Source organism: Nanorana parkeri, unplaced genomic scaffold (assembly GCF_000935625.1).
Source record: "Nanorana parkeri isolate BGI_ZX_2015 unplaced genomic scaffold, ASM93562v1 scaffold20, whole genome shotgun sequence".
NCBI lineage: Eukaryota > Metazoa > Chordata > Amphibia > Anura > Dicroglossidae > Nanorana > Nanorana parkeri.
The window spans coordinates 374,952-388,056 of record NW_017306288.1 but is presented as its reverse complement, the minus strand read 5'-3'; the positions used below and the strand labels follow the sequence as shown (position 1 = coordinate 388,056).

The 13,105-nt window shown below is 42.6% G+C and overlaps 1 protein-coding gene across 2 annotated transcripts in view; it reads left to right on the top strand.

Moving 5' to 3' along the window:
* Positions 1-13,105, top strand: part of PRKCH (protein kinase C eta) — a 154,133-nt gene that overhangs the window by 12,765 nt on the left and 128,263 nt on the right. The gene's annotated exons all lie outside the window — the stretch shown is intronic.

The window sequence follows — 13,105 nt, the reverse complement described above, 5'->3', positions numbered from 1 at the left end:
GTCCACGGAAATGCTTTTGATTTTTCTTTGTTTAGCAAACTTTGCACAGTTTTCTTTTTCTTTTTAAGCATGTTATGTTTAAAGGAAAGCTGCAGCGAGATAAATACAGTGGTAGTCACTGGTGACCTCTGTCAGATAATTTCCTGACACTAGGCTTTTGACTTCAGTACTTCTGCATTAATGACCCAGAACAAGTATGAGGCTAGTTAAGTCACAACTCCTGGTCGGTGAACTAAAAGTGAGTGGATCAGCGGGACGGCTAGCATTTTTAGGAGATGTCAGTGCACCCCATATTTTTGCCAGGACAGGTTCTCTTTAATCATGATGGTATCCTGTTAAGAAATATTCAACAAGTCACCGTTAAATAAAAGAACAAGGCTGACGTGCAGTAACTTATAGCAATCAATCAGATAGAAAAAAAGATTAGTGGAAACATTCTGATTCAGCTGTCAAGATCACTTTTTAGGTAATAATTGCTGGTATTTTGGCTTTTTAAAATAACCTGTATAAAAGTGTGGTTAAAGTAGAACAAAAATCAGTTTTTAGTAACTGTGCTATGATGAGAGAGATAGTTATAGGACATTAAAGTCCATATAGAAAATATCTTGAGAAATGAGCATGACCTAGGAAAGGACCTTTTTAAGTGGTGTCAACCATGGAGGAAATGTCTCCCTCTGAACGGGTTAATGACAACTGTAATAAACATGTGACTCATTGACAGAAGTCCTAATAGTCTTAGTATCATTGAGTTGATTCACTTGTTGTCAGTTTCCACTAATCCACTTAGCTTTTCTCAGCACAGAGATGCAGGGGGCTATAGATACTCAACCTAGTCAACCGCCTCCCTAAAGAAATATGTTCTTTTCATCCAGTGAGTCAGCTGACTGCTGAGACACTCTTCGATTCTCATCTGATGGTGACCATATGTACGGTACTCTGTTTTTATACACATCTGTCTGACCCGCTAGCAGAGAAATTTCCAACCAGTTGCAGCTCTGACAATGATGAACAAGTTGCATTGTCCAAAAAAAGATCAGTGACTACTGGAAGTGCTTTGTCATTGTCCCTTAGGGGATCACAAACCACCTATTTATCACAGCTTGCACTGCTCCAGGTTGGTTTGCATTCCCCAGCCAGAGGTCCCAGCAGAGGTCAGGTTCATTCACAGCCACCAAGACATCCATAAAACCTAAAAAAATAAGTCTCGTGTCGTTGCTAAATATCTCCTTTTAAAAAAAAAAATTAGCACAGGTCAATGGTTCTGATACATTTCACACAACACTCAATGCTCTCCTGAAGAGAGATTTCCAATAAGTTACAACTCTTCAGCGAACTGGTTGTATTGTCCAAAAAGAGCACTTCTGTCCACTGGAAGGGCATGGTGTTGTCCCCAAGAGGTCAAAACACTCATTTATAACAATGTTTGGAATATGGAGCATTTTTGTTTCCTGTCATTGGGCTATTTATGATCTTTCATTGGGCTGTTTATTGTTAGCCAATTTTAATATCATTGCTGAGTGGTACTGCAGCCATAAATGTTCTTCTAGCTTTGGATATTGTGCAGAATGGTTAGAACTTCTGTCATGGTTCTATTCCTTTGCAGTCTGTCTCCATTGGGAAGATTTCACTCAGTTCTTGTCCTGGAGACGCAATAGTAAGCAAGTGGTTTCCCCAAATGTGATACATCTCGCCTCTGGTTGCCCCATTGGGCAGTTTTCCACCCTCGCATCTTGTCCTGGTGTTATTGGTCACCCGGGCAGGATGAGAAATGAATCGCCCTGACTGGGTCCAAGATGGCAAAAAAAGGCTTGTAACAGGTCTAGCCCTTTCCCACTGTATCCAAAACTGGAGAAAATGGTTTTTGGTTGGCTTCCCACATTAAGCAATTGAATTTGCATGTTCTGTTAGATCAGATGTGGACAAATTCATATGCTATGTAGGAGCCAGCAGGTTTTTGTTTTTTTAATTTAGGAGTCCGCTCCATTGACATTGATTAGTGAGAACCCCTCAAGTTGGGCACCAGCTGTCGTAATTTTTTTAAGCAGCTATTACTTGGCTAACTTGCTTTTGGGATTTGTTCGGCACTGGATATCTATGAGGGGAGTGATTTCCACTCATCCTCATAGTTAGAGCCGACCTGTGACAAGCTGTCACAGGTCGGCTCAATCGATCAGGAAGTGAGCAGAAACATGCAGCCGATCCGCTGACTTCTCGATCGTCTCCCTGCAGTGAACGGTGAAACATGCAGCCGATCCACTGACTTCTCGATCGTCTCTCCCTGCAGTGAACGGTGACAGTCAGTCACCGTTCCCCGCATGGATTCCCCCCCCCTCCCCTATCCTATCCTCCAGCGCTGATTGAAGGAATGAGCAGGGGAGGGGGCGGGCACAGCTGGCTCTGCCTCTAGATAGACAAAGCCAGCTGTCACTCATGCAGCTGGGTGGATCTCGACAGTAATGTCGGGATCTGTCCCCGCTGCAGCGCTCACAGTATATCGCGGGCAATAGCCCACAATATGCTGAGCTTTGGGTCACGGGAGGATGCTAGTATATGTCCTCCCGTGACCCTAAAGAGAACTATGGGGAGAAACACTTACCCCATAGTTCTGTTTTTAGGTTGGCCATACACCTTACAACCGACAACTTTTTTTGTTTAGACATCTCATCCTTGTTCAATTTTCGTTTAAACAGCCCATCATGCACAGACCAATGTAGTTTGTGATTATCGGTCGTCCGCACCACTAACCGATTTTCATTGATCGAACGACCACATTTTCGTTTTGAGCATGTGCAATTTTCATCTTGAGGTTTGGCCAATAGCCCAACGATTTTCGTCCAATGAGACGAAAAGTTACTAGCCTGCTTGAAAGCCGAAAATCTGCCAAAAATCGCAACATGAACACTGCACTGCAAAGGAAAATCCATTCTCTCGATCGACGAAGTTCGTCCAGTTAGTATTGCTAAAGAATGATAATCGAAATCAACATTGGTCTGTGCATGATGGGGCAGTCGTGCGTAAATCGAATGGGGGTTCAGTGGCGGGACGAAATAAATCGAATGACAATCGTAAGCTGTATGGCTAGCTTAATCTGTAAATAATTACCGTATATAGTATGTGGTATGAGGCTGCAATGGAATTCATATTCTGATTAGTTATTTGCACCTGCTTGTAAAAAACAATTACCACTGCATTGAACCTTATGACAAAGTGTTTTGAGATCTTGTTGCCCATAGAAGCCAAACTTTTACAGGGTTATTCACAAAAGGGTGAAGAGTTTGGAGAAGGCAGGAGGAGTGAACAATCTAGGACAACATAGCTGAGCTGCAAAGTGAGCTGAATTGGAAAATGTTTCCAGTTCAGCTATGTTGTCCTAGATTGGTCACTTCTCCTGCCTTCTCCAAACTCTTCACCTTCTGTGAATAGCCCTGTTAGATATTGTGCTGTTATAGTATGGGAGAATGAGGAATGAGAATCCTTTAGAGAAGGGAATTTACACCCAAAAGTGTTCTTTGGCAGTTCACAGTTTTTATATAATGTTCTTGTACTCTGGCTGTCAAGAAACTCAGGTTTAATCTTGGCTGGCAAAACCATCTAAAATTGGGTCAAATTGGGAAAACAAAAGATGTGTCTGTGGGACACTTCTGTTTTCTGTATCCAGAAAAGATACACTGAAGAAATGAGATGACTAAATATGGCAAGATTGTGCACTGATCTCATGTCTGTGGGAGGCCTCACACCCTGCTTGCTAATTACTGTTGTCCCCAACCCCTGCCCCCCTTGCTAACACCTGCGAACAGCAAGGGGGGAAGGGGGGCGGGTGTTGGGCAGCTTAGTGGTTTGGGGACAGCTAGAGAGCAAGCAACTAAAAAAAAAGTGATTTTACCAAAGTCTGGGCCTCTTAATCATAAAAAAAGAAAAATAAGATGGTTTAATATATTGCATAGCATGTATAGGTGTAGACAAGCCTTTAAAGTGGAACTGCGGCCAGGCTATGGACACTTAAATGAGTATCAGTTTGTCCGGAGTTTAGATTCATTAATTTCATGTTCGACTGATTATAGAATTGCGTGACCTTTTAGTCGTCACAGAAGACGGATTTGGAAGACACTGCCCTGGGAGGTGTAAACTATGGCATATTTGCAACACCTACATGGGAATTTCAGAAACTTCTAGTTCACTATATTGTGAGAGCTAATGGAACAGTAATGTCACCTTTAACCTGTTCGCACTCCTGATTTTGAGGATAAGGCATTATCACAGAAACAAGATATTATTCCTTAATCAGCCTCAGCGATCTGCTCACTAATCCCACAGAAGTGTTTGTCATGCATCTGTGAGCAGGTAGAATAAAGCTTGCTTATAGTAAAAACATTGCCAGATCTTCTTTTCTTAATATTCTTTGTTCTAGTCCTGGCTGTGCCATTTTAAAATGTGCTGGACAGAAAAATGACGTGCTGCTTTTGTTGATGTTTTCTGACTTAGGCTATTTCCACACGGGCGCTGCCTGTTCCAATCTGCAGGGGATCCATGCACAGAGTGGAGAAGAATGGAACGGATCTCACTCTTGCGATGGAGGAAAGCCTGAACTAACCGAACCCATGTTAGGCATATGGGACCCATGTTAGAGTCGGGGGTAATTGGATGTAAACGGACATACTTGCGTTCACTTCTGGCTGCACATGGAGTAACATTGGGCTTCCAATGACAGACAGACCTGATCGGACCACCCATGCGTTCTACATTAAGGGCCCGTTCACGGATCTATGCAGGTCACTGCAAGGGCACATTGTTTTCTATGTGCCCTTTCTATATAGCAATCTAGCTATTAGTTCCTATGCCAGGTTTTTTTTTTTTTCCCTGACTGCAGCAGCTGTCGGAAGACTAAAAAAACAGCAGATAGCAAAGGAAGCATTAGCTCTCTTCCTTGCTTTTGCACCCCCCCCACGGAGGAGGGGGGTGGGGGAGGTTGACAGGTTGGGATCCCTGATATTAATTTGTCCACCCCTGCTCTACATATACTTTTAAATTTGTTCTACAAGTGCAAAACCTACTTGTTGATCCTGGAAGAAATTTTTTGAGCCAAAAACCTCCTGTGCTTTTTGCCTCTGCCAACACGCCCTGTCCTGACCACGCTGCTCCGCCATAGAATACAGTACAGAGATTGAGCATTATCATCATATGGCAGGAAGTATTACTGGGAGGATCACCAGATGAAAATTACAGGGAGATATGCATCATATTATGTTTTAATTCTTTGATTTAGATACACTTTAACTTTTTATGAGTTGCCTGTTCATGGTGTTGGATTTCAGTGCGCTTACGGGTTTGTTATGCAGTTTTTGTGTGGGCGAGGTTTGTCACACTTGCTGCACGTTGATAGGACCTGGCTGTTTTGATGTATGTGGCCTGCTAGTTTCACTGGCAACCACAGTGTCTGTACACATTACTGCAGTCCTCAATGCTGAACACAGCAAAATGAAGCTTCAGCAGATTCTCAACACATTCAAAATTCAAAGCTCTAGATGGAGAGAGAGACACATAGAGGGATAGTTTGATGGCGGGGCAGTTTGATGGCGGGGCACATACATGGATGGATAGGTAGATGGCGGGATATGTAGCTGGTGGCATGCGTAGATGGAGAGAGATGCAGATTCCGTTTATGTATACCAAATGTGTAAAATCTGAGCTGCATGGCAACTTCACTAATGTGCGTAGTAGGGGAATCCCTGGGTCCTTCTCCCCGTCAATTTCATTTGGGAGGGGGCTGCATCATGCATTCACAAATCCTTTGACAGGTTCAGGGAACGGAGAGACTGAAGTCCAATTAGACACCAGCGCTGAGTGACTTAGGACTTCTAGTTGTCAATGAAAAGTAAAGTGTGACATCACAGCACTTGTAGTCCATTCATACTTCCTCCTGTCCATGCTACTAAAAATCCGAACCTCTGTACAGACTGGGGCTCGGGAGGAAGAGTCTGCCGGAGCCAGGGCATTGCACCCGCCATGCACTGATCGTGGTTACATTTCTTTGCAGGCTTAAATGCAACAAAAATAATCAATGCACTTCTTTTTAAATGCACAAAGTGGACTATGCCTTTAATACAAAGTGTTGGAGACAAAGTTTTCATGTCAAGTGGAGCTCAACAAATCAGCTTTTTAAGGTTCATTTTTTAAGCAGTGTGTCTTTACCCTTTAGCTGTGCGCAAACAGCAAAATGTTTGTTTCCTGTCATATTTATGTCAAGATAGGTGAGAGATGGGAGGACAGATAGCAGTGTAGAACAGTATTGAGCACCATTGTTCTTTATGTAAGATGTATTTGCTTTGAATATGTAACCTACATGAAAGGACATCTTAAACACACAGTGCCTCGGTATTGTGATATACAGGTGAAACTTGAATAATTAGAATATCGTGCAAAAGTAATTGCAGTAAGTGCTGCAAAAGGGGCCCAAACCAAGTACTGAGTACATATGCATGCTTGTACTTTTCAGAGGTCCGATATTCTATGTACAATCCTTGTTTTATTGATTGCATGGAATATTCTACTTTTTTGAGATTGTGGATTTGGGGTTCTTGGGGTTTTCATGAGCTGTAAGCCATAATCATCACAATTATGACAAATCACGGCTTGAACTATCTTGCTTTGCATGTAATGAGTCTATCTCGTATATTAGTTTCACCTTTTAAGTTGCATTAGTGAAATAAATGAACTTTGCACGATATTCTAATTATTTGAGTTTCACCTGTAGCTACTTGTGTGCAAGTCCACAATGCCATCTCCGGGCAAATCAAAAAGTATCCTTACCTTGGGGTATCATGGTCAGTAGATAATATGAACGTTATTAGCATGTGTCTGTGCAGTTGTGCATTCACATCTACTTTAAGGATACAGCTGAATTAAAGCTGAACTCCAGACAGATATACTGTAAGATGAACATTATTCCCCACGCTCTGCTCATTTATAAATCAAATCAATTGCAAGTATTTTTAATGCAATTAGTGTAAGTAGCTGAATTTTATTTATTTTTTAGTATAGCCTTGTAGAATGTCCCGTACAGCAGAGCTTGGGCTGGGGGATGATGGGACATCACTAGGAGCCAATAAGGTCTCATGGTGGCAAAAATGCTCAAAAGGAACTTGATGGGAGAAGAGATGGAACAGAAGGATGACCTCATCAGTCTGCTCCTGCTCGTAAACAAGAGGCAAATCGGGGGTTTGGATGATGACAGCATTGTATTCTTTTGCAATGGCATGTAAACTGATGACAACCTCATGGCTGTGCAATGTGGCAATATGGTGCAAATTCCAGGACTTAAAGCATATTTAAACCCTCAGTTTTTTTTGCATGTATCTACTGCTAGCAAGCAGTAGATATATGCAAAAACAGTAAAAAAAAAAGAAGAAAATAACCAAAAAGGGTTTTACTTACCTCTGTCTCCGCTGCTTGCAACCGTACGAAAATCTGAAAAATATTTGAGCGTCCGCGAAGGATGATAGGGCGGGCGCATGCGCTTTAGAGATCTTCAGCCGGGAGAACAGGAGAGGCACAGTATAAGTCAATGCACGCAGCGTGCACGCGCACAGGCTCTGTGGGATTAGGAAGGCGCAGCAGTCCGCACTGGATCAGAGACTGGCACCAGCGCTGGAGAAACTGCTGGAAACTACTGGTAAAAAGATGATGATCGGATCAAGAGTCATCATTTATGGCTCATTCACACTACTAATAGCACTGCTATGGATCCTGTCTGTGTCCGAGCAGAGAAACCCGTACGGATGTGCAGTTCGGATGAGCGATGGGCGTACTCCCATAGATAAGAACAGGCTACTGCGCACAATCACACGCAGCACCTGCCCTTCCCGGGAGCGGCATGATACGGCCGTGCCTGCCGCACGTATCTGTATGGGCCGGGTCTTGTGTGAATGAGGCCTTCAAGTAAGTCCTTAAAGAAGCATTGAGGGTGGAGGACATTTTTTTTTTTTATCCTATGTCACTTTAATGGGTCAAAATGCAAGTCCTTTGGCAGGTAAAACAGCCCCTGTATACGAGCTTGGAGTTCACCTGTAATGTATAAAACATCTTTTTTTACATTGTATGGATTTTTTTCCCCTGTGTTTTTGGTAAAAAATGTGGCCTTAGTCGTTCCTTTCTTCAGTCACTCTCTTGCCCTTTCCAGCCATGCTTTAATGTAGCTGCCGGGAGAGGAAAGAGGGATACTATAAAGCAGGGCTCAAAATTTCAGGTCCTGAGCTACTAGCCAGGCCTTCGAAGTTACTCGCCACCAGTTGCCCTTCATAACACAAACAAACACACACAGGGCACAACGCGCACACAGCACAACACACATACAGCCACAGCACAACGCACAGGACATTACACATACAGCCACAGCACAATGCACAGAGCATTACACATACACATTTCATCTGAAATACATTTTTAGTATTCGCACATGTCTAATAATATGCGTGTGAGGGAGGTCGGGGGGCAGTTTTTACTTTTTTTAAATAATTTTTTATTCTTTTTTATCCCCCACGCAATTTTCACTCACAATTTGCGAGGGGGCGAGTGGAAATTTTGAGTCCTGCTATAAAGTGTCTCTTGAGTGACAGGCCTGGGTCTGCTGGGGTGCTGCTAACATCACATCCAAGATGGCAGTACCCTGCAGCAGTCTTAAAGCCGAACCCAGGGTACAAAAATCTTCATTTGTATACACTGCCTGGCCAAAAAAAAGTCACACACTCTCTAATATTTCATTGGACCACCTTTAGCTTTGATTACGGCACATTTGCCATGATATTGTTTCGATAAGCTTATGCAATGTTAAAACATTTTATTTCCATCCAGAGTTGCATTAATGTTTCACCAAGATCTTGTAGTGATGATGGGAGTGTCAGACCACTGGATAAAGACTTAAAGCATATCCCAAAGATTCTCAATGGTGTTAAAGGAGAACTATGAGGTGAGTGAAAATCACTCAGCCTCATAGTTCGAGCCGACATGTGACAATGAAACTGTCACACGTCAGCTCGATAGATCGGGAAGTGAGCGAGCGCATACCGTCGCTCGCTCACTTCTCTATCCTGTCCCTGCAGAGAGCCATGACTGTCACTCACGGCTCCCTGCAGGGATTCCCCCCTGCCCTGTCCGATCCTCCAGTGCTGACTGGCGGAACGGACAGGGAATGGGGCGGGTACAACTCGCTCTGCCTCTAGATAGGCAGAGCCATCTATCAATCACGCAGCTGGGTGGATCTCCACAGTAATGTCGGGATTCGTCCCGGCTGCGGCGGTCTCGGTATACCGCGTGCTGTATCTCGCGGTATACTGAGCTTTGGGTCACGGGAGGACGCTAGTTTGTGTCCTCCCGTGACCCTTAGGAGAACTATGGGGAAAAGCCCTGACCCCATATTTCTCCTTTTAATGTCTGGACTCTATGGTGGCCAATCCATGTGTGAAAATGATGTCTCATGCTCCTTGAACTACACTTTCACAATCTGAACCTGATGAATCCTGGCATTGTCAACAAGGAAGAAAAAATATATTGATGGTGAAACCTAGTCATTCAGTATATTCAGGAAGACAGCTGACCTCGTTTTCTAATTTTTTTGGGACATACCATTGCTTAATTTAGACCTGACCAACTGTAGACCTGAAGCAACCCCAGATCATAACACTGCCCGAAATCCAGGTCACTTTTTTTTGGCCAGGCAGAGTGTATTGCACAATAGCCATGGATAGAAATCCACTTTGTGCGCACCAAATTGTTTTGAGACTTTTGGAAGTCTACAGAAGAGGTACATTTTATAGGTAATGAACATGCCTAAAATACTAAAATACTTTAACTTCACATATAATTAGAGCTTTCTTTTTTTTTTTTTATCCGATTAATCAAACTTAATAATCGGCCAACTAATCGATTATGAAAATAATCGTTAGCTGCAGCCCTACATATAATCTTATAGGAATATTTTTGTTGCAATAGATTGTCTGCTAACAGGGACTGTTTATTTTTGTTTGTTGTAAGGGGGCGAATAGTAGTTTTTTTTTCAGCCAGCCCGGATCGCCTCAGTATACCCTTGAGAAGCGAGCGGCTGCACGATTAGAGAGCCGCATCTGTAGCGGTGCAGGTGGCAGAGAGGCGGTGGAGGGAGCCACTGCACCTGCGGCCGGGGGCTTCATTTAGCGCAGGGGGTTCAGTGACGGGATATGCTGCGGGCAAACTGGCTGGTGTGGCCACAGGGGAGCCCTCACTACCAACCAGAGCTGCGATAAAAAGGTTGGGGAGCACTGCCATAGATGACCTGTAATTGGAATTCCATTGTGAAGCTGTGGCTTACTTGACTTTTACTAGTTTATTACAGTGCTGTAGGGAGTTGTATAATCACAAGGTGACACTTACCAGAACATAGATGACACAATGCTGAAGGCATGAAGACAGATTTGAGACCTAGCAGATAATTAATCAGTGCCATACCCATGCTTTGCCATGATTTTACTTTGCTTAAAAGGACATTCTTTTTTATTTCCTTTTAACTAGGGGTTGTCCTTAACAGAAGAGCCCTGGGGCCATGCTAAAAACATTTGAAACAGAATTCTGAGTTTGAAAGTCAGAATTCTGACTTTCAAGCTCCGAATTCTGACTTTCAAACTCAGAATTTTGTTTCATATTTTTTCTAAGCATAGCCCCAGGGATCTTCCGTAGCTCTTTCTGCAATGTCTCTTTTGTTTCCTTCTATAATTTTTAAAGGACCACTCCACTCCAAATATGTTATTTTTGTTATTAATGGATGCTGGTGGGCTAAAAACACTTAGTGGCTTCTCTCGTCCCTTTGGAACGCCAACTGCAGTTCAGACAAAATAACCATTACTGAGAATGAGTTCATATTGGGTTGGCAGATAGGCGGGGTTGGGAACTCCGGAGCTGGAGCTATCATTTTCTCAGACAGAGCGAGAGAAAAGATGAAGAGAAGAAGGCTGTGGACCTATCCATTTACTTCCATGTAGAAGGCCATATAGAAGGGTTGTCCTACTATTCTTGCTCCTCCACTAGTGCTGCAACCAACTTATCGATTATGAGAATAGTTGTCAATTATTCTCATTATCGATTAGTTGGTTGGATCCCCCAGCTCTCTCCTCCACGCTGGGAGGAAGGCACAGCAAGCAGTGGGCGGGTGCAATAGCCAGCCTGCTATTGCAATTTGAAATGGCCAATAGCAGGCTGGCTATTACATCAGCCCACTACCTGCCGTATTTACATTCAGCTGCCGACTGCGGAATCTTGCCACTGGCAGCTGTAATTCCCTGGCTGAAGCTATTCAGGGCGCTAGGTGCTTACAATACAATTATTCAATTTTTTTTTTTATAAAAGGTGGGAAAAAAAAGTAATTTTTGGTTTCAGCCTGACAAATTCTCCTGCGGGAGGTGTGTTGCAGTGCCGTTCATTTTCCTCGAATAATCTAAAAAGTATTCAGCCAACTAATAAAATAAGGAAAATAATCATTAGTTGCAGCCCTATCCTCCATCCTCACCAAACAAGCCCAAAGTCTTGCTTTGCATATTTGTATTTAGCCAATCAGTGTGAATACAGATTGTGTTTTCAACCACCAACCGCCATGTCACTTCAGTGCAAAACACCATAGTGACTTTGGTTGCTGGATGAAACCAGAGTGCACAATGAGGAGCCAGACATCCGGCACAACTGTGTCAGATGCTGAAGATTCTTTGGAGGCCGTAGCTGATGAAGACAATAAAGAGGCATTGGCCAACAGGGGTACCATACCAATTGCGGGCAGGTTTTTTTGGACTTTTTTTGTGATGGTGTCTCTTTAAGTGACCTGTTCCTCCTATGTACTATATGCAAAGATATAGTATATAGAGGAATAATGATCAACCCTAATCTAAACTCAGAAGTTTGACCTACATATTGTTTGCAATATGGTAATGTGCACAATGGTATGCCTGTCATATAGAGGAAGTGGAAGCCGTTCAGTTTTTGGCAGAACTAATAATGAGGTTACTGATTTACTACGGTAGGTAAGGTAGTTCTGATCTCAAAAGGCCCATATTTCTAGATCTGTTGATCAACTTCATTACAGGCAGATATAAAAGACACAAATTAATGTAGCTATGTATTCATTACTACATCATTACATGTCTTTTTTTATTTTATTTTTTTAAATGCAAGCAGCATGGGTGCCTGAATTTGCTTGATATTGGCCTCTTGCAATCCTGTGTACAGCAGAGCTCAGACCGAAAGAGGTAGTTTCTGGTTGCTTAAGAGTTACTATTAAAAATAGGTCTAATGCCATACCGTGTACTATACCATATCATAACCTCTGTATTTACTTAATATTGAAATGCAGTAATCCAAAACAAATTAGGACAAATAGTCACACGACCATTTCCAGGATAATACATGCCGCAGAACAGTGAGTACACAGGATTTTTTTTCTGGTTAGATGAGAATTCTGGTTAGTTGAATACCGCATAACAGAGATTTTACTGTATTTCTTATGTAATTAGCGGTTTTCCTGGGGCTCAGTTTTAATCATATGCTCAATTTGAATGACCCAGCATTGTGTTAGGAGGCTGCGTGTAGCATTTTTGTTCTGCCTGTAGTCCAGTACATTGATCTAATTATATGTTGGTGGGTTACAATGCGGTGGGTGGGTGTGAAAAGGAAGCAAAAAATAGCAATTTAGAGGTAGCACATAATGCGTCCTGTAGATGTTCCGGATGTACTGTATATTCAATACTTATACTTTAGCTATAGTTTTCTGTTGATTTTATACACCTCCATATGTAAAACCCCTCATTTGGAGGACCCACCCTTTCTCATGAACTGAAATGAGAACATGTAGTGTTTCCTTTTGGTCTGGGAAGGTTTTTTTTTTCCTGTATGGAGGTTTGTTTCAGACTGTCCCTTTGAAGTTGTTCAGTGCACGTAATCCTTGCGTTCTGGGAATGCAGGTTACAATACATTTGTGTCAATTTCACTTTTAGCTACCCATTCTCATGTGGATTAAAGGAAAGCCATTGTTTATTTTCAGAGTGTTGCCTTTGATGTGTTATTTCTACAGTTATGTTTTTTGCTACAGTTTTCA